The 26,770-nt window shown below is 35.8% G+C and overlaps 1 pseudogene; it reads right to left on the bottom strand.

Moving 5' to 3' along the window:
* LOC133076355 (WD repeat domain phosphoinositide-interacting protein 3-like) overlaps positions 1-18,816 on the bottom strand; it is an 85,846-nt pseudogene extending 67,030 nt beyond the window's left edge.
* Positions 18,817-26,770: the final 7,954 nt, after the last annotated feature.

Below are 26,770 nucleotides of genomic sequence, written 5' to 3'. Positions count from 1 at the left end.
TTTTTCTACTCTACTACATGACATATATGCTGAATTTTAGGCATCATGTTTGCAGAAAAATAGAATCAGGCATCGGAATATTGCTTCTTTGTTCTGACTATTACTTGAATGGTTTTGGATAAATTACCTAACATTAATCTGAAGCTGTTTCCTCATCACTAGAATGGGATAATAATAATAGTAATAATAACAATTATTTTAGTAAAAACAACAAATTTTAAATTTAATGGAACGCTTACCAGGTAGTCTGCATTCAGCATATGAACTCCTCTTCAGTTTGAGGAACTTTCATTCTGTGGATCTTGGAGGAAGGCATGGACCAAACTTCTCCCAAAGAAGTCAAAGTGCACTGTTACCTTCTCCATAATCCTGTAATCAATAGGGTTTGTAAGTGCAATCAGTTTGACCCTCTAGAATTTTATACACCTAAGACTTTGAATATTGAACAATGTCTCAAAGACAAAGGAGCAAGTGAGAAACTTCTCACAGTGTCAAGGTTGGTGACAATTATCCAGGAGAGGAGTTAAAGAGTGCCCTTGATCCTTCAGCTGTGGAAGTGCTGTAGGTGGTATCCAAACCTGGATGTTTCCTGGGATGACTATCCACAATTAATACCTGTATATTTTCTGTGACTGACAAAATATCTTATCTATTCATGAGTCACCTGATATCCTTCCAAAAATTCTTCTGATAAAGATCTCCAAGTCCATTTCTATTGTTTGCAACTAAGCATTGTAACTAACATCATTTAGTATTCACAGTGTAATTAAGAAGATGAAAAATATGAAATCTATAACAGTTCAGTATAATGATTTCATGGAAAACATTTTTAATTTAAACCCTTTGTAACATTTCAAACATCTTCAGCAGAATCCCTCCTCAATAAGGAACAGTGTATTTGTTTTCAGTCACTGCCTATAACAAATTGCCACAAACTTAGTGGCTTTAAACAGCACATATTATTATCTTTCATTTCTGATGAAGTCCAAAATAGGTCTCATGGGACTAAAATCAAAGTATCATCAAGCCTGCATCCCTTTCTGGAGGCTAGAGAGGTGAATCCATTTCCTGCTCTTTTCAACTTCTAGAAGCCACCCATATTCCTTAGTTCATTAACCTCTTCATTCATCTTCAAAACCAACTACAGCAGGTCAAGTTATTCTCACATCTTATCACCTTAACTTCCTCTTGTGCTCCTTCTTCCACAGTTAAGATTTTTCCACAAATCCACTTTTGTGATTACATTCAGCCCATTCAGATGATTCAAGATAATCTTATTTTAAGGTCAGTTGACTAGGAACCTTAAATCCATCTGCCACCTTAACACTCCTTTTCCATATACAGTAACATAGTCACTGGTTTCAGAGGTTAAGATGTGGATAGCCCTGGGGAACCATTATTCTGCTTATTATAAAGAGCATCCCACAAAAAGATTTGCATGCGGTTTAAAAACTGTATGAACAGATATAGAAACAATGAATTATTTAAGGCAGATTACAGTATTAATATTTACTTAACTCATATCAAATAATTTTAACCAAATTCCAAATAATTTATTTATGGGGAAAATCACTTTGTGTATATGCTATTTTTTTAAATTATTTTTGATTTTGAAGGTTTCTAAAGGATGTGTAAAAGTAACTGAAAAGGCAATAAGTCACTTTATAGGCATTATAATCAAATTAACCAAGATAGGAGTTGTAGAAAAGATGACAATTTAGGAATTAGGTGTCTATAAATAATTCCTCCTTTTATTTAACAACTACAAAAATAGAACAAGAGAAATCCAGAGGAATAAAAAGGTGTTTTCTACAAATTGAAAATAATGAAAAGCTGTTTTAGGGCCAAAGAGGTTAAAAATCTACTGAAGTAACTGTATATGTGGTTAATGAAGATCTAGCTATCAAATCTGTTTTCCATTACAAACAGAAAGCATATTGTGAAATATAGAAGAAAACATAAAGTTGAAACCATGAAATAGGTTTTGGGTTTCAAATAGGAGACTTTGAATATAACTATTTATGAAAAAAGTTACTTTATAATGCAGGATCACCAGATCATATATAACTTAGTAAAGTCTTTATTAATAATTTATCTTAAATTTTTCTAAATCACATTTTATGTCTTCCTTTCTTGTCTTTTAAGTCTTTCTTAGGTTTACAAGGAAAATTTCTATGTCTTTTTTTTTTTTTTTTTTGCTTTTCTTACATGAACCATATTTTAGAAATACCAAATGTAATTGATATGGGGAAGTTATACTTTATTTTTTAAAATTCTGTTAATAAATGCAGAGGAAATGAGGTTTAAAGCAAAATGTATGTAACTCATGGGAGTGATAATGGTAGATTAGGTTGACAACAACTGAATCCACTGACTAATTTTAACGTCTCTAAATCTGGGACAATGGGACAATCTTCTCTTTTATTTCTGAATGTGAGTCAGTTTTTGACAATGGTTAAAAACTATACCCATAGCAAAGAGAAGGAAAAGAAAGTAAGTTTTGAACAAAAGTAAGCCTGCAATGGCATCAGTGTCTAAAGTATCTGAAAGGATGCCAGATATTTTTCTAATTTTTTAAACAGTCTCAATCCTCCTCCTTCTAAAATGCTTTCATCAAGAAATGGAAATACATTAATAAGAAAATATTATATTTACTTTGTTGTTCTTGTTTGACAGTTTCACAAATATATCTAATATCATCAATTTTTAATGAATTATGGCTAAATTAGGATTCAAGTATACTAATATTATTGACCTAAAAATCTAGAGTTTTAACATTTAATATTTTTAACATCTTAAAATAACCATTTTTTAAATATTGTTTTATTGGGAAATTTCCTGTACATTGAAAATAACTATATTATTAACTATTGAAAAATAACTAATTTGTTACTTAGGAGTGACTATGATTTTTATGGGGATTTGGGAGTACATTTCTGCTTTAAACATCTTAATATTTATATTCAGCACTTTTCAAATTACCATAACTCCTTAACATTATTTTACCATTAGAATGTTCTTTATATTTGAAAACATAAAATCCTACAGCAGCAAATAAGGCAAACAATATTATATAAAGAAAAAAATTACTGCTTTAATGAGATTAATCTCTTGGAGATTACAATGCAATAGAAATCATAGAATGAGATGATGTAAATTGCAAGTTCAATATTTATGAACGTGTGTACAGGTTTTTACTGGAGGGTTTTTTCCCTTCTCCCAAAACTCCACACAAGGTTAAATCAACTGACCTCCTCATCCTAGTTTCCTCCAGGCTATTTCATTTTCCACACAGTTCTCTTTAACCCTTAATGTATTTTTCAGGAACTCTTTAACCTTCCCCAATAAATGCACAAGCCTTTAAGGATGGTTGGGGTTTGTTACTATTTGTTTTTAATTGATTGGAGTTTTCTTAAAAAAGTAAAATAAAATAAATTTTTGGGAACACTCTTTATACTGTGTGTTGAGTGGTCAGTTAAGATTAATTTTACAGTGCTATATACTAACCAAATGTTTTAAAATGAACTATGAATGAAATTTGTTGGTAGAATTTGAAGCTTTATCAACTGAGAAGAAGAAATCAGAACATTAGGCTGGAGTAATAAGGGTAAAGAGAAACACAGAAATTTTAGTTGCAATTTTAAATAGAGGAGGTAGGATATATTAAGGAGAGAGTATATACAGAATAGGTTGCTAAATGGGAGAAATAAATGGTTAGTTTTTCTTTGAAGTACAAATATCATAACTGCTGCTAACACCACCAACCTTCTCTTCTACCATGTGGAAGAAAATATTTATACAATTTTGAAAATTATCTTGAAGGAGTTGTAATTTATTAGATAATCTGAACTCAATTTAAAGAGACCTAATGTCTAGGTCTATTTTATATACCTTATATAAAATACACAATGATTACTAGTTGTATGCCACACTTTTCTGACTTCATCAAGTTTTGAGTTTAAGCTCAACAGGCTTACATTTTCACAGAGATTATCTGTATTTTTAAGGTTTATTTTAAATAATAACTAATATAAGTTTTAAATATTACATAAAATTGAACACAATTCTGATAATGTAACATTATATACTGTTTAAAGTTGAGAATAACTATAGTCCTAAATAAAGACTATGTTTTATAAGTCTAGAGAATTTTCTAGAAAATTCTCTAGACTTATCCACCCGGGCTTCGGGTGGATCCCAGGGAGAGGACTGCGGTTGGCTGCGTGAACACAGCCTGAAAGGGGATAGTGTGCCACAGATAGCCGGGAGGGAGTCCGGGAAAAATTCTGGAGCTGCCGAAGAGACAAGACACTTTTTCTTGACTCTTTGTTTCCTGGTGCGCGAGGAGAGGGGATTAAGAGCGCTGCTTAAAGGAGCTCCAGAGACGAGTACGAGCCGTGGCTATCAGCGCAGACCCCAGAGACGGGCGTGGGACACTAAGGCTGCTGCTGCAGCCACCAAGAAGCCTGTGTGCAGGCTTCCCTGGTGGTGCAGTGGTTAGGCATCCGCCTGCCAATGCAGGGGACACGGGTTCGTGCCCCGGTCAGGGAAGATCCCACATGCCGCGGAGCAGCTACGCCCGTGAGCCACAACTACTGAGCCTGCGCATCTGGAGCCTGTGCTCCGCAACAAGAGAGGCCGCAACAGTGAGAGGCCTGCGCACTGCGATGAAGAGTGGCCCCAGCTCGCCGCAACTGGAGAAAGCCCTTGCACAGAAACGAAGACCCAACACAGCCAAAAATAAATAAATAAATAAATAAATTTATAAAGAAGCCTGTGTGCAAGCACAGGTCACTGTCCACACCTCCCCTCCTGGAGCCTGTGCAGCCCGCCACTGCCAAGGTCCCGTGATCCAGGGACAACTTCCCCAGGAGAACGCACGACACGCCTCAGGCTGGTGCAAAGTCATGTCGGCCTCTGCTGCTGCAGGCTCGCCCCACATCTGTACCCCTCTCTCCCCCCGGCCTGAGTGAGCCAGAGCCCCCGAATCAGCTGCTCCTTTAACCCCATCCTGTCTGAGTGAAGAACAGAGGCCCTCAGGTGACTTACACACAGAGGCGGGTCCAAATCCAAAGCTGAATCCCTGGAGCTGTGCGAACAAAAAAGAGAAAGGGAAATTTCTCCCAGCAGCCTCAGGAACAGTGGATTAAATCTCCACAATCAACTTGATGTACCCTGCATCTGTGGAATATGTGAATAGACCACGAATCATCCCAAATTGAACAGATGGACTTTGGGAGCAAAGATATATAATTTTTCCCCCTTTTTCTCTTTTTGTGAGTATGTATGTGTATGCTTCTGTGTGTGATTTTGTCTGTATGGCTTTGCTTTTACCATTTGTCCTAGGGTTCTGTCTGTCCTATTTTTTGTTTTTTTTTTACTTAAAATTTTTTTTCTTAATAATTACTATTTATTTTTTTACTTTAATAATATTATTTTATTTTACTTTATTATATTTTATTTTGTCTTCTTCTTTCTTTCTTTCTTTCTTTGTTTTTCTCCCTTTTATTCTGAGCCATGTGGAGGACAGGCTCTTGTTGCTCCAGCCTGGCATCAGGGCTGTGCCACTGAGGTGGGAGAGCCAAGTTCAGGACACTTGTCCACAAGAGACCTCCCAGCTCCACATAATATCAAACAGCAAAAATCTCCCAGAGATCTCCATCTCAATGCCAAGACCCAGCTCCACTCAATGATCAGCAAGCTACAGGGCAGGACACACTATGCCAAACAACTAGCAAGACAGGAACAAAAGCACACCCATTAGCACAGAGGCTGCCTAAAATCATAATAAGGCCACAGACACTCCAAATCACACCACCAGACGTGGACCTGCCCACCAGAAAGACAAGATCCAACCTCATCCACCAGAACACAGGCACTAGTCCCCTGCACCAGGAAGCCTACACAACCCACTGAATCAAACTTAGCCACTGGGGACAGACACCAAAAACAACAGAAACTACGAACCTGCAGCCTGCAAAAAGGAGACCCCAAACACAGTACGTTAAGCAAAATGAGAAGACAGAGACACACACAGCAGATAAAGGAGCAAGGCAAAAACCCACCAGACCTAACAAATGAAGAGGAAATAGGCAGTCTACCTGAAAAAGAATTCAGAATAATGATAGTAAAGATGATCCAAAATCTTGGAAATAGAATGGAGAAAATACAAGAAACGTTTAACAAGGACCTAGAAGAACTAAAGAGCAAACAAAGAGAGATGAACAACACAATAAATGAAATTAAAAATTCTCTAGAAGGGATCAATAGCAGAATAACTGAGGCAGAAGAATGGATAAGTGACCTGGATGATAAAATAGTGGAAATAACTACAGCAGAACAGAATAAAGAGAAAAGAATGAAAAGAACTGAGGACAGTCTCAGATACCTCTGGGACAACATTAAACACATCAACATTCGAATTATACGGGTCCCAGAAGAAGAAGAGAAAAAGAAAGGGACTGAGAAAGTATTTGAAGAGATTATAGTTGAAAACTTCCCCAATATGGGAAAGGAAATAGATAATCAAGTCCAGGAAACACAGAGAGCCCCATACAGGATAAATCCAAGGAGAAACACACCAAGACACATATTAATCAAACTATCAAAAATTAAATATAAAGAAAACATATTAAAAGCAGCAAGGGAAAAAAACAAAACAAGTAACACATAAGGGAATCCACATAATGTTAACAGCTGATCTTTCAGCAGAAACTCAGCAAGCCACAAGGGAGTGGCAGGACATATTTAAAGTGATGAAAGAGAAAAACCTACAATCAAGATTACTCTACCCAGCAAGGAACTCATTCAGATTTAATGGAGAAATTAAAAGCTTTACAGACAAGCAAAAGCTGAGAGAATTCAGTACCAACAAACCAGCTTTACAACAAATGCTAAAGGAACTTCTCTAGGCAGGAAACACAAGAGAAGGAAAGACCTACAATAATAAACACAAAACAATTAAGAAAATGGTAATAAAAACATACATATCGATAATTACCTTAAATGTAAATGGATTAAATACTCCAACCGAAAGACATAGATTGGCTGAATGGATACAAAAACAAGACCCATATATATGCTGTCTACAAGGGACCCACTTCAGACCTAGGGACACATAGAGACTGAAAGTGAGGGTATGAAAAAAGATATTCCATGCAAACGGAAATCAAAAGGAAGCTGGAGTAGCAATTCTAATATCAGACAAAATAGACTTTAAAACAAAGACTATTACAAGAGACAAAGAAGGACACTACATAATGATCAAGGGATCAATCCAAGAAGAAAGTATAACAATTGTAAATATTTATGCAACCAACATAGGAGCACCTCAATATATGAGGCAAATACTAACAGCCATAAAAGGGGAAATTGACAGTACAACCATCACAATAGGGGACTTTAACACCCCACTTTCACCGATGGACAGATCATCCAAAATGAAAATAAATAAGGAAACACAAGCTTTAAATGATACATTAAACAAGATGGACTTAATTGATAGGACATTCCATCCAAAAACAACAGAATACACATTCTTCTCAAGTGCTCATGGAACATTCTCTAGGATAGATCATATCTTGGGTAACAAATCAAGGCTTGGTTAAATTAAGAAAATTGAAATTGTATCAAATATCTTTTCCGACCACAATGCTATGAGACTAGATATCAATTACAGGAAAAGATCTGTAAGAAATACAAACATGGAGGTTAAACAACACACTACTTAATGACCACGTGATCACTGAAGAAATCAAAGGGGAAATCAAAAAATACCTAGAAACAAATGACAATGAAAACAAAATGACCCAAAACCTATAGGATGCAGCAAAAGCAGTTCTAAGAGGGAAGTTTACAGCTATACAAGCCTATCTTAAGAAACAAGAAACATCTCAAATAAACAACCTAACCTTACACCTAAAGGAATTAGAGAAAAAAGAACAACAACAAAAAAAAAACCCGAAGTTACCAGAAGGAAAGAAATCATAAAGATCAGATCAGAAATAAATGAAAAAGAAATGAAGGAAACGATAGCAAAGATCAATAAAACTAAAAGGTTGTTCTTTGAGAAGATAAACGAAATTGATAAACCATTAGCCTGACTCATCAAGAAAAAAAGGGAGAAGACTCAAATCAATAGAATTAGAAATGAAAAAGGAGAAGTAACCACTGACACTGCAGAATTACAAACGATCATGAGAGATTACTACAAGCAACTATATGCCAATAAAATGGACAACCTGGAAGAAATGGACAAATTCTTCGAAATGCACAACTTTCCAAGACTGAACCAGGAAGAAATAGAAAGTATGAACAGACCAATCACAAGCACTGAAATTGAAACTGTGATTAAAAATCTTCCAACAAACAAAAGCCCAGGACCAGATGGCTTCACAGGTGAATTCTATCAAACATTTAGAGAAGAACTAACACCTATCCTTCTCAAACTCTTCCAAATTTTGGAGAGGGAGGAAGACTCCCAAACTCATTTTATGAGGCCACCATCACCCTGATACCAAAACAAGACAAAGATGTCACAAAGAAAGAAAACTACAGGCCAATATCACTGAGGAACATACATGCAAAAATCCTCAACAAAATACTAGCAAACAGAATCCAACAGCACATTAAAAGGATCATACATTATGATCAAGTGGGGTTTATCCCACAAATGCAAGGATTCTTCAATATACGCAAATCAATCAACGTGATACATCATATTAACAAATTGAAGGAGAAAAACCATATGATCATCTCAATAGATGCAGAGAAAGCTTTTGACAAAATTCAACACCCATTTATGATAAATACCCTTCAGAAAGTAGGCATAGAGGGAACCTTCCTCAACATAATAAAGGCCATATATGACAAACCCACAGCCAACATAGTCCTCAATGGTGAAAAACTGAAACCATTTCCTCGAAGATCAGGAACAAGACAAAGTTGTCCACTCTCACCACTAGTATTCAACATAGTTTTGGAAGTGTTAGCCACAGATATCAGAGAAGAAAAAGAAATAAAAGGAATCCAAATCGGAAAAGAAGAAGTAAAGCTGTCACTGTTTGCAGATGACATGATACTATACATAGAGAATCTTAAAGATGCTACCAGGAAACTACTAGAGCTAATCAATGAATTTGGTAAAGTAGCAGGATACAAAATTAATGCACAGAAATCTTTTGCATTCCTATACAGTAATGATGAGGAATCTGAAAGTGAAATCAAGAAAACACTCCCATGTACCATTGCAACAAAAAGAATAAAATATCTAGGAATAAACCTACCTAAGGAGACAAAAGACCTGTATGCAAAAAATTATAAGACACTGATGAATGAAATTAAAGATGATACAAATAGATGGAGAGATATACCATGTTCTTGGATTGGAAGAATCAACATGTGAAAATGACTCTACTAACCAAAGCAATCTACAGATTCAATGCAATCCCTATGAAACTACCACTGGCATTTGTCACTGAACTAGAACAAAAAATTTCACAATTTGTATGGAAACACAAAAGACCCCGAATAGTCAAAGCAATCTTGAGAAAGAAAAACGGAGCTGGAGGAATCAGGTTCCCTGACTTCAGATTATACTACAAAGCTACAGTAATCAAGACAGTATGGTACTGTCACTAAAACAGAAATATACGTCAATACAACAGGATAGAAAGACCAGAGATAAACCCATGCACATACGGTCACCTTATCTTTGATAAAGGAGGCAAGAATATACAGTGGAGAAAAGACAGCCTCTTCAATAAGTTGTGCTGGGAAAACTGGACAGCTACATGTAAAAGAATGAAATTAGAACACTCCCTAACACCATACACAAAAACAAACTCAAAATGGATTAAAGACCTAAATGTAAGGCCAGACACCATCAAACTCTTAGAGGAAAACATAGGCAGACCACTCTATGACATAAATCACAGCAAGATCCTTTTTGATCCACCTCTTAGAGAAATTAAAATAAAACCAAAAATAAACAAATGGGACCTAATGAAACTTAAAAGCTTTTGCACAGCAAAGGAAACCATAAACAAGATGAAAAGACAACCCTCAGAATGGGAGAAAATATTTGCTAATGAAGCAACTGACAAAGGATTAATCTCCAAAACATACAAGCAACACATGCAGCTCAATATCAAAAAAACAAACAACCCAATCCAAAAATGGGCAGAAGACCTAAATAGGCATTTCTCCAAAGAAGATATACAGATTGCCAACAAACACATGAAAGGGTGCTCAACATCATTAATCATTAGAGAAATGCAAATCAAAACTACAATGAGATATCATGTCACACCGGTCAGAATGGCCATCATCAAAAAATCTAGAAACAATAAATGCTGGAGAGGGTGTGGAGAAAAGGGAACCCTCTTGCACTGTTGGTGGGAATGTAAATTGATACAGCCACTATGGAGAACAGTATGGAGGTTCCGTAAAAAACTAAAAATAAAACTACCATACGACCCAGCAATCCCACTACTGGGCATATACCCTGAGAAAACCATAATTCAAAAAGAGTCATGTACCAAAATGTTCTTTGCAGCTCTATTTACAATAGCCAGGACATGGAAGCAACCTAAGTGTCCATCAACAGATGAATGGATAAAGAAGATGTGACACATATATACAATGGAATATTACTCAGCCATAAAAAGGAATGAAACTGAGTTATTTGTAGTGAGGTGTATGGACTTAGAGACTGTCATACAGAGTGAAGTAAGTCAGAAAGAGAAAAACAAATACTGTATGCTAACACATATATATGGAATCTAAAAAAAAAAAATAAAAAGGTCAGAAGAACCTAGGCACAATACAGGAATAAAGATGCAGACCTACTAGTGAATGGACTTGAGGATATGGGGAGAAAGAGAGAGGTTTTCATATAAAATATCAAAATATCTGGTGATCATAGAAGTTAGCAGACAGGGTAGTAATGTCTCAAAAATTAAGAAAAATTACTACACGCCATGACTTTTACATACCATCAAATTATCACTTAAGTGTAAAGTAAGGATATTGCCAGTTAAATAATTTAACTCCATGCATCCTTTACCAGAAAATTACTGGAATAGTAATTTTTGGAGATTCTCCAAATTGGAGAATCAAGTAAGAAAGCAGGAGATTTGAGATTCAGGAAAAAGGAGACAAAAGATATGTGAATGGAATCATTGAAATTAAGGCAGTGGTGGATCTCTGGAACACAAATTTGTAGCTGGCCTTGTGACAAACCAAGGCAGTTTGATAAGTCAGAAGGCTCTTGGGAGAGACTTTTTCTTAATAGTGACAGATAAACACAAACTCACTCACATACACAAACATACATATTTGGGAGTGTTTGATAATAAGTTAATGATAAATACATAGAAAATCAAATACATGGAACAAAAAGATGAGTATTAAATCCAGAAAAAAATGATTCTCAGAGAAAGAGAGTCATAATATAGCACATGTCCACATGTCAACTGATTGTGAGAAGATAAGAGAAATATAACTGATATCACTTTTTTCAAAGTGGAGAGTCAACTATCTTTTGAAAAGTGAATTATGCTTCTTAATAAATCAAATGGTGCAATACAAGTATGTTATTTAGATATATAGAACAAATGCAGAAATAATTTAAAGGAAATGGAAATGATGACCTCTGATGATAGACATAAGAGGATGTCTATTTTCTGGTAACAAGGTTTGGAGATTTTTTGTTGTTATTGTTAACCTGTGAATACACAGAACTTTAATGGAATTTTATAATAATATTGATAATAATACTTAAGCATATTAGGAATCATGGAACTTCTCTTAAGTATAATAGGAATCATGGGAGATCACAGATCACTTTCTTCATTTATCAGAGGGGGCAGCTGATGCCCTCAAAAGAGCTCATGTTTTAGAACAATATAATGGCTTAGCTAAGATAATAATAGAAGGCTTTGGGCTACAGGTTGGTGCTTTTTCCTAAGGAAAGTGTTTTTTTGTTTTGTTTTTTTCCTAGTACAAACACTCAGCAGTATGTTTCCACATATATATGCAATTACTAGAAATTTTCATTCCATTATCAACATAAAATGAGTCACTCAATTTTACTACATGATATATTGCAAATATATTTTCCTTACAGCTTAAAAATAACAAGATAAATACCACAAGAATAAATTCATCTCATCCAGAGAACTGCACCTGTAGAATTCATGAGGATGAACATTCTATGGCTCAAGTTGGCTCTTTAACACAGAATTCCATAAGCTTTCCCGTTTCTGGTTAGTTATGCCACATGAGCAAGAAGTCGATTGTGGAAAAAGGCACATATGTTCATGCACACAAAACTTTTATTACATTCTGTATTTAGAATTTTATTCTCATGTTTCATCTAAGGCTTGGTGTTTCCAAGGTAGTAAAACATAATCTCTGCTTTCCTAGATAAGTAAATCCTTCTTTCAAGGGATATTGCTTAATCTTATTCTTTTAATACCACCTTTGGTGGGATTTCTCAATTTAGAACTGGCAAATCAGAGGCCTGTGGGTATGTCTGGATTCACTGATGATAAACACCAGAATTAATTATTGTTTCACTTATACATGATTACCTTGAAGAGCATAACCCTCAAAGTAATGAATGGAAGAGATGCAATCACAATTTAACATTTTCAAGGCAACTTTACAGGTTAGTCCCTGGGGTGTAGTGTTTTGTTTAAATTGGTCTTATTATCAACAATGAGAGGCTTCAATTTAGAAAAAAAAAAAAAATTGGAAACTGCATCTTCCCATAATTTCCATGATAGTTCTTAAAAAACCAAATCCTTTGCTTTGAAATGGGACAAATTATCTATGATTTACATAGGAAAGACCTGGTATGGGGGGAGGTGGAGCAAGAAGGACAAAGCTAAAAATACCAGGACTTTATTGACTTTATTAAAAGAATCCATCATAAATCATCTAGACCAGGTGTCCCCATTCCAGGGCCATGGACCGGTACTGGGTTCCTGTTAGGAACTGGGCTGCACAGCAGGAGGTGAGTGGCGGGTAGGTGAGCTAAGCTTCATCTGCTGCTCCCCATCGCTTGCATTACCGCCTGAACAAGCCCCCTCAACCCCCACCCCCGTCTTGGAAAAATTGTCTTCCACGAAACTGGTCCCTGGTGCCAAAAAAGTTGGGGACCACTGATCTAGACCATTTAAACCATTATTCAACCTACAGATCTTTTTTTATTGTTGATAAGAGCAAGTTATAAGTGACAGTAAGTGAAATGTTTAAATGAAATGAAATGGATAATAGCAGAAATATGGCTTTCTTTATTTTAAAAAAATGGGAAGGAGAAAAGTTTGTGCATGTCTAAAGAACAATTAATTTGGCAAAAATCATTATTTTATTTTCTTTACATGTATTACTTTTTTGTTAATCATTTTGTAATTATAAAAATATATTATATGATTCAAAAATGATAGTGGCTTTTCTTCCCTGGCATTTATTAATCTCCTGAATAAAGTTGTTTATTTTAAATTTGGGAATTAATTAATTGTACTGTGTGCTACCTATAATGTAGAGGTACACTTTACAGGAAATCATTTGACTGATAAATGAATGGGTGGCTGTAATTTTGTCCTTGAGAAGGACTTTTGGCTATAATCCTGTTAGCTAGGGGAACATTTGCATTTCTAAGAACAAATCTCTATTTCTTTCCTACAAACCACGACACTCAAATGTCATAACCTGCTAATGTGTGAAGAGTCTGTCACTGTTACATACATGTGTAAAGCTAATAACAAATGATAGTACCCTTTTTTGAGAGTCACAAATATTAATACATTCACCATTATACCTCATAACAAAGAGAAAATTACACTCCTGCACCTTGAGACCAGACTTCTTTATTAGTACTATGGTTTATTCAGGATGAGCTAAAATAGGTTTTCCACTAATGAATTCTACAGGTCAATTCTTCTAGGCTTCTGGGCACTACATTCCTTCTTATATAAAAGCACAATTCTCAGTAAAAACCCAGTCCAGTAAACATGTGGAAATCATTCAGGAAATAGATTGTGATTTTTTTTTTTTTTAAACAGATCACTTCAATGCTATTGATGTTTGAACTATCATTGCTTGAAAATTTTAAATGTATTTCACTTTTTAGAGTTTCAATTGACATTGTCATAGCAAGTTAGACTAAGATTGTTCCTGCTTATGCTGTTCTACCTATACGGTCTAATTTTTACTTGTAATTGTTGATCAAAGCAAAATATAAAATGCATGTTACCTTGAAATGGGCTTGTTATCAGTGTACTAAACTTGCCTGTATCTGAGAGATGTTTTGAAGTGTAATTTGTTATAGCTGAATCTCTTTTTGACTTTAAGTAAAGAAACATGTTTGACTATATCTATATCTATATCTATCTATCTATATATTCCACAGGGGAATATTATAGGTCTTAATTTTAGACAGCAACTAAACTAAATCATTGGACAAAGCAACAACCAGAGATCTTTATGTATTTTGTGGTTCCCTCTGTACATCAGCTTCATTTTCCTTTATGTTGACACATTTTCTAGGTAACAAGCAGAATAAGGATAGCTCAAATTTTCATAGTTTATATGTTAGAGTTATAAAGTTCCAAATAAACAAAACAAAATAAAAACATAAAACCGAATGTAAGTCCATGAATCGCCTTGCATTTCCAGGAGATAAATTCCAATTGGCCTAAATCGTGTCAACTTTCTACCATTACCAAGTCAACTATAGTCATAGGATAAGGTTGTATAATGAAATGTGAGCTCTAAGGGTTCAGTCTTATAAGTAACAGTAATTTTCTATGGAAGAATATGCATATATGCTAGGTAAACTATTATAGTAGATTTGTAATATTGTATTATTTTCCATGAATTTGATAATTTACAACTATAAGTTATATATCACAAGAATTGATCAAATGAAATATATAAATGAAGTACAAAATATATTTATCATTTCTATATAGCAAAAGTTTGTTGATAAAAATCTGATACTTGTTAAATGTTTGTTTTAATTAGGAGAATGTTTAGAGATAGGAAATGATGTCTACTTTTATTTGGTGAATTCTTCTGGAGGCAAACACATGGCCAGGCCACATTTAAGTTTTATGAACGAATGTTGGAATACACACAGGGATTGAGTAAGCATTCAGGAATAGGTAAAAGAGATATATGTTCCTTCTCATCCCAAATTCTAGGTAGAGCCCTATTTAGTAAAATATATCAAGGGTACAACACAGATATTATATATGGGTATGAAATATGAATGACCAATTCTGATCTGCTTGGGTGAAATCGTTTGGATTTTTATAGCTAAAAAACTGTATGTACTTGCATGTACCAAAGGCTAATATATGTCAGGAAAAGCTATACTCTTAGGATTTATAAAATTCATTTTTTCAGATTAATGATTTCATCCATTTTGCTTTGCTCCTTTTGATAAATAAAAATCATAGTCTTAATTAATATTAATAATAATAGTCAACTACCAGAGTATTATTTCATTTTGAGATAGACTACAATAGAACTTAGTCTGAGGTAGATACTGACAAGATAGATACAATTCTCCAATATTTTAAAAGGTCAATGCTTACTCTTACTGCTAGTAATTTCAAGTTTGTTAGTGAGTCACTTCTTGAAAGGAAATTTTTAAAAATGTTCCTTCAAGTTTTAAGACATCCTTCCTAAAAATTGTAGACTGTCATGCCTCCACCATTGTAGAATAAATATTATATGAAGGGAAAGAAGTGTATCGTTAGGAGAATAGAATTTTAGAAAATATGCTTTTATTTTTAGTTCTACCGTCTACTAGCTGAAGGGCATAAGGCAAGTAATTTTAAGCATCTCGGGTTCAATTTCCTCATAAGTAACGTGAAAGAGAGTAGACCCCACCCAAGATCCTATCCATTTCCAAGATTTAAAGATCTAGGAATAGCCATGACTAGGATAGAAAGGGAAGTTTTAGAAATAATGGAAATAAGAAGGAAATAAAGAGCACAGGTTGAAGAACATAGTGTTGAATTAGAGAGAAAACAAAAGTGTAGAATAACACTATTTACTATAGTTGTAAAAATTCTAGATACAGAAATCTTGACTTTTTATAGTCATGTTTAAGAGTTTAGGCTGTGAAATCAAACAAAACTGATTTCAAAGCCTCGATCTGAAATGTGTACTTGGAAATGTATCTAAATCTCCCTGCAGTTGAGTCATCTAGTTCATAAATGAAAATGATAATGACATGAAATGCATGAGACATATTCCAAAAATAGAATGTATTTATTTAAATATTTATTATTTAAATCCTTTAATTCCCAAGTCAAATTAAGTTTTCACACTTCTGTTTGAGTTTTAATTTTTCTTTAACTTACTGTGTAAACTTGCACGTCACTTTCCATGTGTCTGAATTTCCTAATTTGTGAAAAAATGAGTCATATTAAAATGTCTTCAATTACTTTCAAACATTAAAATTATATGATGCAAATTTCCTCTACATTGAAAAAAAGCATTAGAATATGTGAATTAGAGAAACACCAGAAAGTTACTGCTATAATTTCCCTTTACAAATATATCAAGTGCCATGGGATTTCCCTGGTGGTCCAGTGGTTAAGGTTTCACTTTCCAATGCAGGGGGTGCAGGTTTGATCCCTGGTCAGGGAGCTAAGATCACACATGCTTCGTGCACAAAAAAAAAAAAAAAACATAAAACAGAAGCAATATTATAACAACTTCAATAAAGACTTTGAAAAATGGTCCACATCAAAAAAAAAAAAAAAATCTTAAAAAAAATATTGCAAGCACCTGAGAAGAAAAGCAACATGTCTTTAATATTTAATATTCCAAAATATTCTAAATTACTTAAAAGACTGAATTAAAGAATGAAACAAACAGTAATGGACTTGAATAGTAACTAAAACAAAAATATTTTGTGATTATTAATTGAAATTTTATAAATTTCCTACTCATTATACTATTAAAAATAGCTCTAAGAGATAAAAACAGTATTCAACCATACTAAGTAAAGCCTATAATCTTAAAATTTAGCTCACTTTATATATTAGCTATTTTGATAGTTAATTTGAATTTCATGCACATAAAACAAAAGAAATAGAATTACTTCCAAGTGATAGTTAGGTTAATACAAATAATTAAAAGAAAATAATGTTTCTTTTTATTATGCTCACACTCTTTAACAGCTATTTTACTTGAATCACCGCTTCTCCCTTAACTTTATTATCAGTGGGTTAATACTGTTAAAGGGAACTTGAGTAATCATTATCCTAATTTTTAAAAAAAATAGTTAAAAGCAAAAGTTCAAGCCTTAAACCAATCTTTTAAATTTGTTTTTGAAGAATTACAGGAGTCTTTGGGATTTGAAATCAGATTTCCCAAATCTTAAAATGTCATAGTACATGAAAGAAACAATGATATACATATGACAAACACAATGAAATGCTTGTAGTCAGCAGAATTCTGAGAAGGAGCAAAATATTTAGAGTAAGCGCTTTGAGGAATCACTGTAAGGTCTTTGGGATTAATAACTCTGCAGCATTGTGACAATTTACCAAGAAAGTCTAAATTATGTGAAATTTAATTCAATATTTAGTCTCAAAAATTATGTTGAAAAATTTCCAGTCTCCATCTGTGCTTTAACTATAACTGGGATTTATAAAGCTCTATTCTATATTTTATCTTCTATTCATTCTTGAGATATATCAAAAGGGGACAAAAATAGAAGGATTAAAATGTCAAATATCACATAAATTAACTTATACATGCTTATCCAACCGTAGTACATTACTTTTTTTTTCTTATACAAATTGTGGGGACTTTTATTTTCTGCAAAATGTTCAGGTTGTGAAAATTTGTTGTTTTGTATATCAGAACTCAAGGGTTATGCATGATCCTGAATCAATGGCAATAATTAGAAGAGACAAGTTCTAACCACAAAACTGATATGGAAATTAAAGTGTAATAAAAATTAAGTAGCATAAATCTACCTGTATCATCCAAGAAGTTTAAAACTACGATGAGATGAGTCAAGATGGTGGAGGAGTAGGATGTGGAGTTCCTCTCTCCCCACAAATGCCTCAAGAATACATCTAGGAATGGAAGAATTCTCACAGAGCACCTGCTGAACACTAGCAGAGGACCTTGGACACCTAAAAGATCAAGATAATCCCCGCATATCTGGGTAGGAGGAAAGAAAGAAGGAAGGAAAAGGAAGTGGGATGAGACCTGTGCCCCTGGGGCGGAGCTAAAGGAGAGGAGAGGTTCCCGCATCTGGGGAAGCCACCTCACCAGCAGGGAGATCAGTTGGGACGGAAGGGGAGTTTCGAGGGCTATCAGAGGAGAGTGCAGCAACTAGTCTGTGGCAGGCAGGACAGAGTGAGAACTACACAGATGGTCTTTACCACAGCCCTGCATGAGAGGTGTGTCTGCTGGTGTGGATGGGAGCTGGATACTGGAATGTGGGTTTGGAGAGCAGCCCCGGGGAGAAGAGTGCTGTTGGCTGTGAAGAGACAGTGTGAAGGGACAGGAGTGAGGAAATCCGCAACCGGGAATGCTCATGAGGAAACGTGGATCGCCATAGAAGCAAAGTGCCATTGTTGAGTGATGCGCAAAGGGCAGGGCCACATATACAGCATCTCTCCCCACGCACCAGCCCCTGCCTCCCTGAGCAATAGAAAGGGCTCTTGCTTGGGCACTCTTGCAACTCTTGCAACCCTGGCGGCCGACCCCTCTTCCTCCACACCATGTCCCCACTGGGGCAGGCTTTCTCATGCCCCAGGTTGCCGCCTCCTCCATACCCGCCCCTTGCAGGGGTGGACTCCTGTGCTCTGGGGCAGACTCAGGAGCAGACCCCTGTGGGTGGCCCACAAGCAGAGGTGGGACTGAGACTACAGCTGAGCCCCAGGGGCCGCGAAACTAAGGAAAAAAGCTGAAATCTCTCCTTGCAGCTGTGCAAACAGGGGATTGACACCCCCATGACCGGCTTTGTAAGCTCAGCACCTGCAGAACATCTGAATGGACAACGAGTGATCCCGCAGCCAAGACATTCTACTTTAGCAGTTGTAGACTTTGTGCACACATACACATGGGGGTAGGGCCAGGCCAGAGTCTGAGCTGCCCCCATAGCACCCACAGCAGGTCCAGATCCACGAGTACTGCAATCCCCAGACCTGGCTTCAATGGATCTACGATGCTGACCTGGTGAAAACAATGCCTGAGAGACAGCAGGGCCAATAGGTAGCATACCCATGGTTAAGGTAGGGCCAAGAGCAGTGGAAATAAGAGTGCAATCTGAGAGCTTGCACAATGTGTGAAATGTGACACAACAGAACACACCCACAGGTGAACAACTCCAGAGGAGGAATACTGAGCAGCTTCTGTCCCAGTAGGAGGGTTCCAATCCAACCTACCTTGCACTGCAGATCAGAAATACAGCTAAGAAACAAATCTGGGGGTCTCTACTCCAATAACAGGGAACAGACCCCACCCCTGACAGGGCAGTGACACCCACAGAACAGGGGCCCCTGCTCAATATCCAGTGCAGGCTCCAGTCACCACAACATCAGTCACACTTTCTATCAATTGGATAATGGCCAGCATACACTAAGAAAGAGGTGGCAGACATCCATACTAAAAACAGCCTTTGCACCAGCTCTGTATTCTTTCTCAAGATTGTTTTTGCTATTTGGGGTCTTTTGTGTCTCCATAAATTTTAAAGTTTTCTGCTCTAGTTATGTTAAAAATGCCATTGGTAATTTGATAGGGATTGCATTGAATCTGTAGATAGCCTTGCATAGTATAGTCATTTTGTCAATATTGATTCTTCTAATACAAAATCATGGTATATCTTTCCATCTGTTTGTGTCATCTTTGATTTCTTTCATCAGCACCTTATAGTGTTTGAAGTACAGATCTTTTGCTTCCTTAGGTCGGTTTATTCCTAGGTATTTTAATCTTTTTGATGCGATGGTTAATGGAGTTGTTTCTTTAATTTCTCTTTCTGACCTTTCATTGTTAGTGTATAAGAAGGCAAGAGATTTCTGTGTATTAATTTTGTATCCTGCAACTTTACCAAATTCATTGATTAGCTCTAGTAGTTCTCTGGTAGCATCTTTAGGATTTTCTATGTATAGTATCACATCATCTTCAAACAGTGACAGTTTTACTTCTTCTTTTCCAATTTAGATTCTTTTTTATTTCTTTTTCTTCTCTGATTCCAAACTATCTTGAATAAAATTGGCAATAGTGGACATCCTTGTCCTGTTCCTGATCTTAGAGGAAATGCTTTCAGCTTTTCACCATTGAGTATGACGTTAGCAGTATGTTTGTCATATATGGCCTTTATTATGTTGAGGTTGGTTCCCTCTATGCTCACTTTCTGGAGAGTTTTTATCATACATATGGGTTGAATTTAGTCAAAAGTTTTTTCTGCATCTATTGAGATGATCATATGTTTTTTATTCCTTAACTTGTTGATGTGGTGTATCACACTGATTGATTTGCAGATATTGAGTAATCCTTATATCCCTGGGATAAATCTCACCTGATTATGGTGTATGATCCTTTTAATGTATTGTTGGATTTGGTTTGCTAGTAATTTTTGAGGATATTTTTTTGTCTATGTTCATCTGTGATATTGGCCTATAATTTTTGTTGTTGTATCTTTGTCTGGTTTTGGTATCAGGGTGACGGTGACCTCATAGATTGAGTTTGGGAGTATTCCTTCCTCAATTTTTTTGGAAGAATTTCAGAAGGCTAGGCGTTAACTCTTCTCTAAATATTTGATAGAATTCACCCGTGAAACCATCTAGTCCTGGACTTTTGTTTGTTGGGAGTTTTTTTATCACAGTTTCAATTTCATTACTTGTGATTGGTCTGTTCATATTTTCTATTTCTTCCTGCTTCAGTCTTGGGAGATTGTACCTTTCTAAGAATTTGTCCATTTCTTCCAGGTTTTCCGTTTTATTGGCATATAGTTGCTTGTAGTAGTCTCTTATGATCCTTCTTATTTCTGTGGAGTCTGTTGTAACTTTTCCTTTTTTAATTTCTAATTTTATTGATTTGAGCCCTCTCTTTTTTCTTCTTTTTATCCAGTAAATTATTTATGTCCATTTTATAGGGTGTTATTCTGTTGTTTTATGTTGTTCTTTCACTTGGAACACATTTCTTTGTCTTTTCATTTTATTTGACTTTCTGTTTGTCTCTATGAAATTAGGACAGTTACCCATCCCAGTCTTAAATGTTTTTCCTTGTGTGGAAGTGTCCCTAAGCAGTCTGTGTGTACCTAGTGGCTTTGGTGGGAGAGCTGGATGTGAAGCAAACACGGGCCAGGGCTTTTTCTGGGTTGCACCAACATCATTGCCTTGGTAGGTTTGCTAGAGCTAGAACCCAATCTGAGTTAGAGCTTCTCCCACAATATTCTGGTGGCTGCCACCTAGGCAGGCGTGGGCTAGAGCAGAGGGGCTAGGGCTGAATCCCAGTGTGAACCTTGGTTTCTCTCAGGGCACACTGGCAGCCACCTTAGTGAGGACAGAGCATTTTTAGAGCCAATGCCTACTGTGGGCTGTGGGGCATACTGGAATGGTCTTGTCAGGTCAGTTAAGGCATCAGGCACTTTTTAATCTGCTGCCTCTATACTAGGACTGAGAATAAGTTTGTGTGCTCACCCTTTAAGAGTGAAGTCTTGGATTCCTATAGTTCTCCAGTTCTCCCAATTGTAAGCCCCACTGGTTTTCAAAGTCTGTTAACAGGCCTCATCTTCTTGGTGCCAGCCCCAGGGCTAGGGGGCCCAAAATGTGGCTCAAACCCTCAATCTTTAGGGAGAATCTCCAAGCTTGTGATTTTCCTTTCTTCTGGGTTGCATGCTGGGGGTGTGGGTCCTAACAAGATTGCTTCTCCTCCCCTCCTACCCATCTTGATGTGTTCTTTCTTTGTATTCTTAGTTGTAGAAGAGCTGTAATGCTAGTCTTCAGGTTGTTCTGAGAGAATTTTTCTGAGGTAGTTGTAATTTTTGTGTGTCCATTGAAAGAAGTGAGCTCAGTGTCTTCCTACTCTGCCATCTTGCTCCTGCCTCTTGGATCAGATCTTCCTACTTCTTAATAAATGGACTCAATGCTATAAATTTCTTCTAAGCATTTTTGCTACACCTTACATATTGTCATAATTACATTTTCATTTTCATTTAGCTCAAAATACATTTTTAAATTCCTCTTGAGACTTTTTCTATGACCCATGTGTTATTTAGAAATATGTTGATTAATCTCCAAATGTTTGGGAATTTTCCAGATATCTTTCTGGTATTGATAGATACTTAATTCCCAAGGGGATTCTTCTCTGTTCTCTACCATAATAGCCTAATGGAACTCCAACAGTTAGCCATGAAACTGTGAGGATCTCCTTAAGACTAGTCCCACGGTGGTTTTTAGATCTCAGTATAGTCTACACTCAGCCTCCTGCTATCCCTCATCATGTAATTGTTCTTACCAATTACTGTCTCACGCAGCTTCTGATCCAGGTATGCTGCTTTCAGCTGTGAATTCCTATATTCTCCTGACTCTCCAGTTTCTGCATGGTGGTTTGCCCTGTGTCCTCACTTCTGTGATGGGCCTGAGAAAAATTTTTGATTTTCAGTTCAGACAGCCTTTTCCTTTTTGTGAGAATGGTAGTGATTACTTCTAAGCTCTTTTCATACAGGAACTTAACCCAGAGTTAGTGTATTAAGTTTTTAATTTTTTTGAAGTTGTTTGCACAGCATTTTGATTTATTTCATGAATGGTGTATCTTCTCTATTGACATTAACCATAACTCTTTTTTTGTTTATTTAACAACTTTATTAAGGTATAATTGCTTTACAGTGGTGTGTTAGTTTCTGCTTTATAACAAAGTGAATCAGCTATACATATACATATATCCCATATCTACTTCCTCTTGCATCTCCCTCCCACTGTACCAATCCCACCCCTCTAGGTGGTCACAAAGCACTGAGCTGATCTTCCTATGCTATGCGGCTGCTTCCCACTAGCCAGCTATTTTACATTTGGTAGTGTATATATGTCCATGTCACTCTCTCACTTCGTCCCAGCTTACCCTTCCCACTCCCCGTGTCCTCAAGTCCGTTTTCTACGTCTGCATCTTTATTCCTGTCCTGCCCGTAAGTTCTTCAGAACATGTTTTTTTTTTTTTTTAGATTCCATATATATGTGTTAGCAGATGGTATTTGTTTTTCTCTTTCTGACTTACTTCACTCGGTATGACAAACTCTAGGTCCATCCACCTCACTACAAATAACTCAATTTAGTTTATTTTTATACCTGAGTAATATTCCATTGTATATATGTGCCACATCTTCTTTATCCATTCATCTGTTGATGGACACTTAGGTTGTTTCTATGTCCCAGCTATTGTAAATAGAGCTGCAATGAACATTGTGGTACATGACTCTTTTTGAATTATGGTTTTCTCAGGGTATATGCCCAGTAGTGGCATTGCTGGGTCATATGGTAGTTCTATTTTTAGTTTTTAAAGGAACGTCTATACTGTTCTCCATAGTGGCTGTATCAATTTACATTCCCACCAACAGTGCAAGAGGGTTCCCTTTTCTCCACACCCTCTCCAGCATTTATTGTTTGTAGTTTTTGATGATGGCCATTTTGACTGGTGTGAGGTGATACCTCATTGTAGTATTGATTTACAGTTCTCTAATGATTAATGATGTCGAGCACACTTTCATGTGTTTGTTGGCAATCTGTATATCTTTTTTGGAGAAATGTCTATTTAAGTCTCCTGCCCATTTTTGGATTGGGTTGTTTGTTGTTTTTGATACTGTGCTGCATGAGTTGCTTGTAAATTATGGAGATTAATCCTTTTTCAGTTGCAAAATTTGCAAATATATTTTTTTTCCCATTCTGAGGGTTGTCTTTTCATCTTGTTTATGTTTTCCTTTGCTGTACGAAAGCTTTCAAGTTTCATTAGGTCCCATTTGTTTATTTTTGTTTTTATTTCCATTTCTCTAAGAGGTGGGTCAAAAAGTATCTTGCTGTGATTTATGTCATAGAGTGTTCTGCCTATGTTTTCCTCTAAGAGTTTTATAGTGTCTGACCTAACATTTAGGTCTTTAATCCATTTTGAGTTTGTTTTTGTGTATGGTGTTAGGGAGTGTTCTAATTTCATTCTTTTACATGTAGCTGTCCAGTTTTCTCAGCACAACTTATTGAAGAGGCTGTCTTTTCTCCATTGTATATTCTTGCCTCCTTTATCAAAGACAAGGTGACCATTGGTGCATGGGTTTATCTCTGAGCTTTCTGTCCTGTTCCATTGATCTATATTTCTGTTTTTGTGCCAGTACCATACTGTCTTGATTACTGTAGCTTTGTAGTATATTGTGACATCATGGAGCCTGATTCCTCCAGCTCTGTTTTTCTTTCTCATGATTGCTTTGGATTTTCAGGGTCTTTTGTGTTTCCATGCAAATTGTGAAATTTTTTGTTCTAGTTCTGTGACAAATGTCAGTGATAGTTTGCTAAGGATTGCATTGAATCTGTAGATTGCTTTGGGTAGTATAGTCATTTTCACAATGTTGATTCTTCCAATCCAAGAACATCGTATATCTCTCCATCTGTTTGTATTCTCTTTAATTTCTTTCATCAGTGTCTTATAGTTTTCTGCATACAGTCTCTTAGGTCGGTTTATTCCTAGGTATTTTATTCTTTTTGTTGCAATGGTAAATGGGAGTGTGTCCTTAATTTCTCTTTCAGATTTTTCATCATTAGTGTATAGGAATGCCAGTGATTTCTCTACATTAATTTTGTATCCTGTTACTTTACCAAATTCATTGATTAGGTCTAGTAGTTTTCTGATAGCATCTTCAGTATTCTCTATGTAGAGTATCATGTTATCTGCAAACAGTGACAGTTATACTTCTTGTTTTCTGATTTGGATTTCCTTTATTTATTTTTCTTCTCTGATTGCTGTGGCTAAAACTTCCAAAACTATGTTGAATAATAGTGGTGAGAGTGGACAACCTTGTCTTGTTCCTGATCTTAGAGGAAATAGTTTCAGTTTTTCACCATTGAGAATGATGTTGGCTGTGGGTTTGTCATATATGGCCTTTATTATGTTGAGGTAAGTTTCCTCTATGCCTGCTTTCTGGAGGGTTTTTATCATAGATGGGTGTTGAATTTTGTCAAAAGCTTTTTCTGCATCTATGGAGATGATCATACGGTTTTTATCCTTCAATTTGTTAATATGTGTATCACATTGATTGACTTGCAAATATTGAAGAATCCTTGCATTCCTGGACTGAACCCCGCTTAATCATGGTGTGTGATTCTTTTAATGTTCTGTTGGGTTCTATTTGTTAGTATTTTGTTGAGGATTTTTGCATCTATATTCATCAGTGATATTGGCCTGTAGTTTTCTTTCTTTCTGACATCTTTGTCTGGTTTTGGTATCAGGGTGATGATGGCCTCATAGAATGAGCTCGAGAAGGATAGGTGTTAGCTCTTCTCTAAATTTTCCGTAGAATTCGCCTGTGAAGCCATCTGGTCCTGGGTTTTGTTTGTTGGAAGATTTTTAATCACAGTCTCAATTTCAGTGCTTGTGATTGGTCAGTTTATATTTTCTATTTCTTCCTGGTTCAGTCTCGGAAGTTTGTGCTTCTCTAAGAGTTTACCCATTTTTTCCAGGTTGTCCATTTTATTGGCATATAGTTGCTTGTAGTAATCTCTCATGATCCTTTGTGTTTCTGCAGTGTCAGTTTTTACTTCTTTTTCATTTCTAATTCTATTGATTTGAGTCTTCTCCCTTTCTTTCTTGATGAGTCTGGCTAATGGTTTATCAATTTTGTTTACCTTCTCAAAGAACAACCTTTTAGTTTTATTGATCTTTGCTATTGTTTCCTTCATTTCTTTTTCATTTATTTGTGATCTGATATTTATGATTTCTTTCCTTGTGCTGAATTTGGGGGTTTTTGTTCTTCTTTCTCTAATTGCTTCAGGTGTAAGGTTGGGTTGTTTATTTGAGATGTTTCTTGTTTCTTAAGGTAGGATTGTATTGTTATAAACTCCCCTCTTAGAACTGCTTTTGCAGCGTCCCATATGTTTTGGGTCATCGTGTTTTCATTGTCATTTGTTTATAGGTATTTTTTGATTTCCTGTTTGATTTCTTCAGTGTCTCTTGGTTATTTAGTAGCATATTGTTTAGCCTCCATGTGTTTGTATTTTTTACAGTTTTTTTCCTGTAATCTATATCTAGTCTCATAACGTTGTGGTCGGAAAAGACACTTGATACAATTTCAATTTTCTTAAATTAACCAAGGCTTGATATGTGACCCAAGATATGATCTATCCTGGAGAATGTTCCATGAGCACTTGAGAAGAAAGTGTATTCTGTTGTTTTGGATGGAATATCATATAAATATCAATTAAGTCCATCTTGTTTAATGTGTCATTTAAAGCTTGTGTGTCCTTCTTTATTTTCATTTTGGATAATCTGTCCATTGGTGAAAGTGTGGTGTCAAAGTCCCATACTATGATTGTGTTACTGTCAATTTTCCCTTTTATGGTTGTTAGCATTTGCCTTATGTATTGAGGTGCTCCTATGTTGGATGCATAAATATTTACAATTGTTATACCTTCTTCTTGGATTGGTCCCTTGATCATTATGTAGTGTCCTTCTTTGTCTCTTGTAATAGTCTTTATTTTAAAGTCTTTTTGTCTGACATGAGAATTGCTATTCCAGCTTTCTTTTGATT

Source organism: Eubalaena glacialis, chromosome 16 (genome assembly GCF_028564815.1).
Source record: "Eubalaena glacialis isolate mEubGla1 chromosome 16, mEubGla1.1.hap2.+ XY, whole genome shotgun sequence".
Taxonomy (NCBI): Eukaryota; Metazoa; Chordata; class Mammalia; order Artiodactyla; family Balaenidae; genus Eubalaena; species Eubalaena glacialis.
Note: the sequence above shows the minus strand (reverse complement) of the source record. Positions and strands in the feature narration are given on the sequence as shown.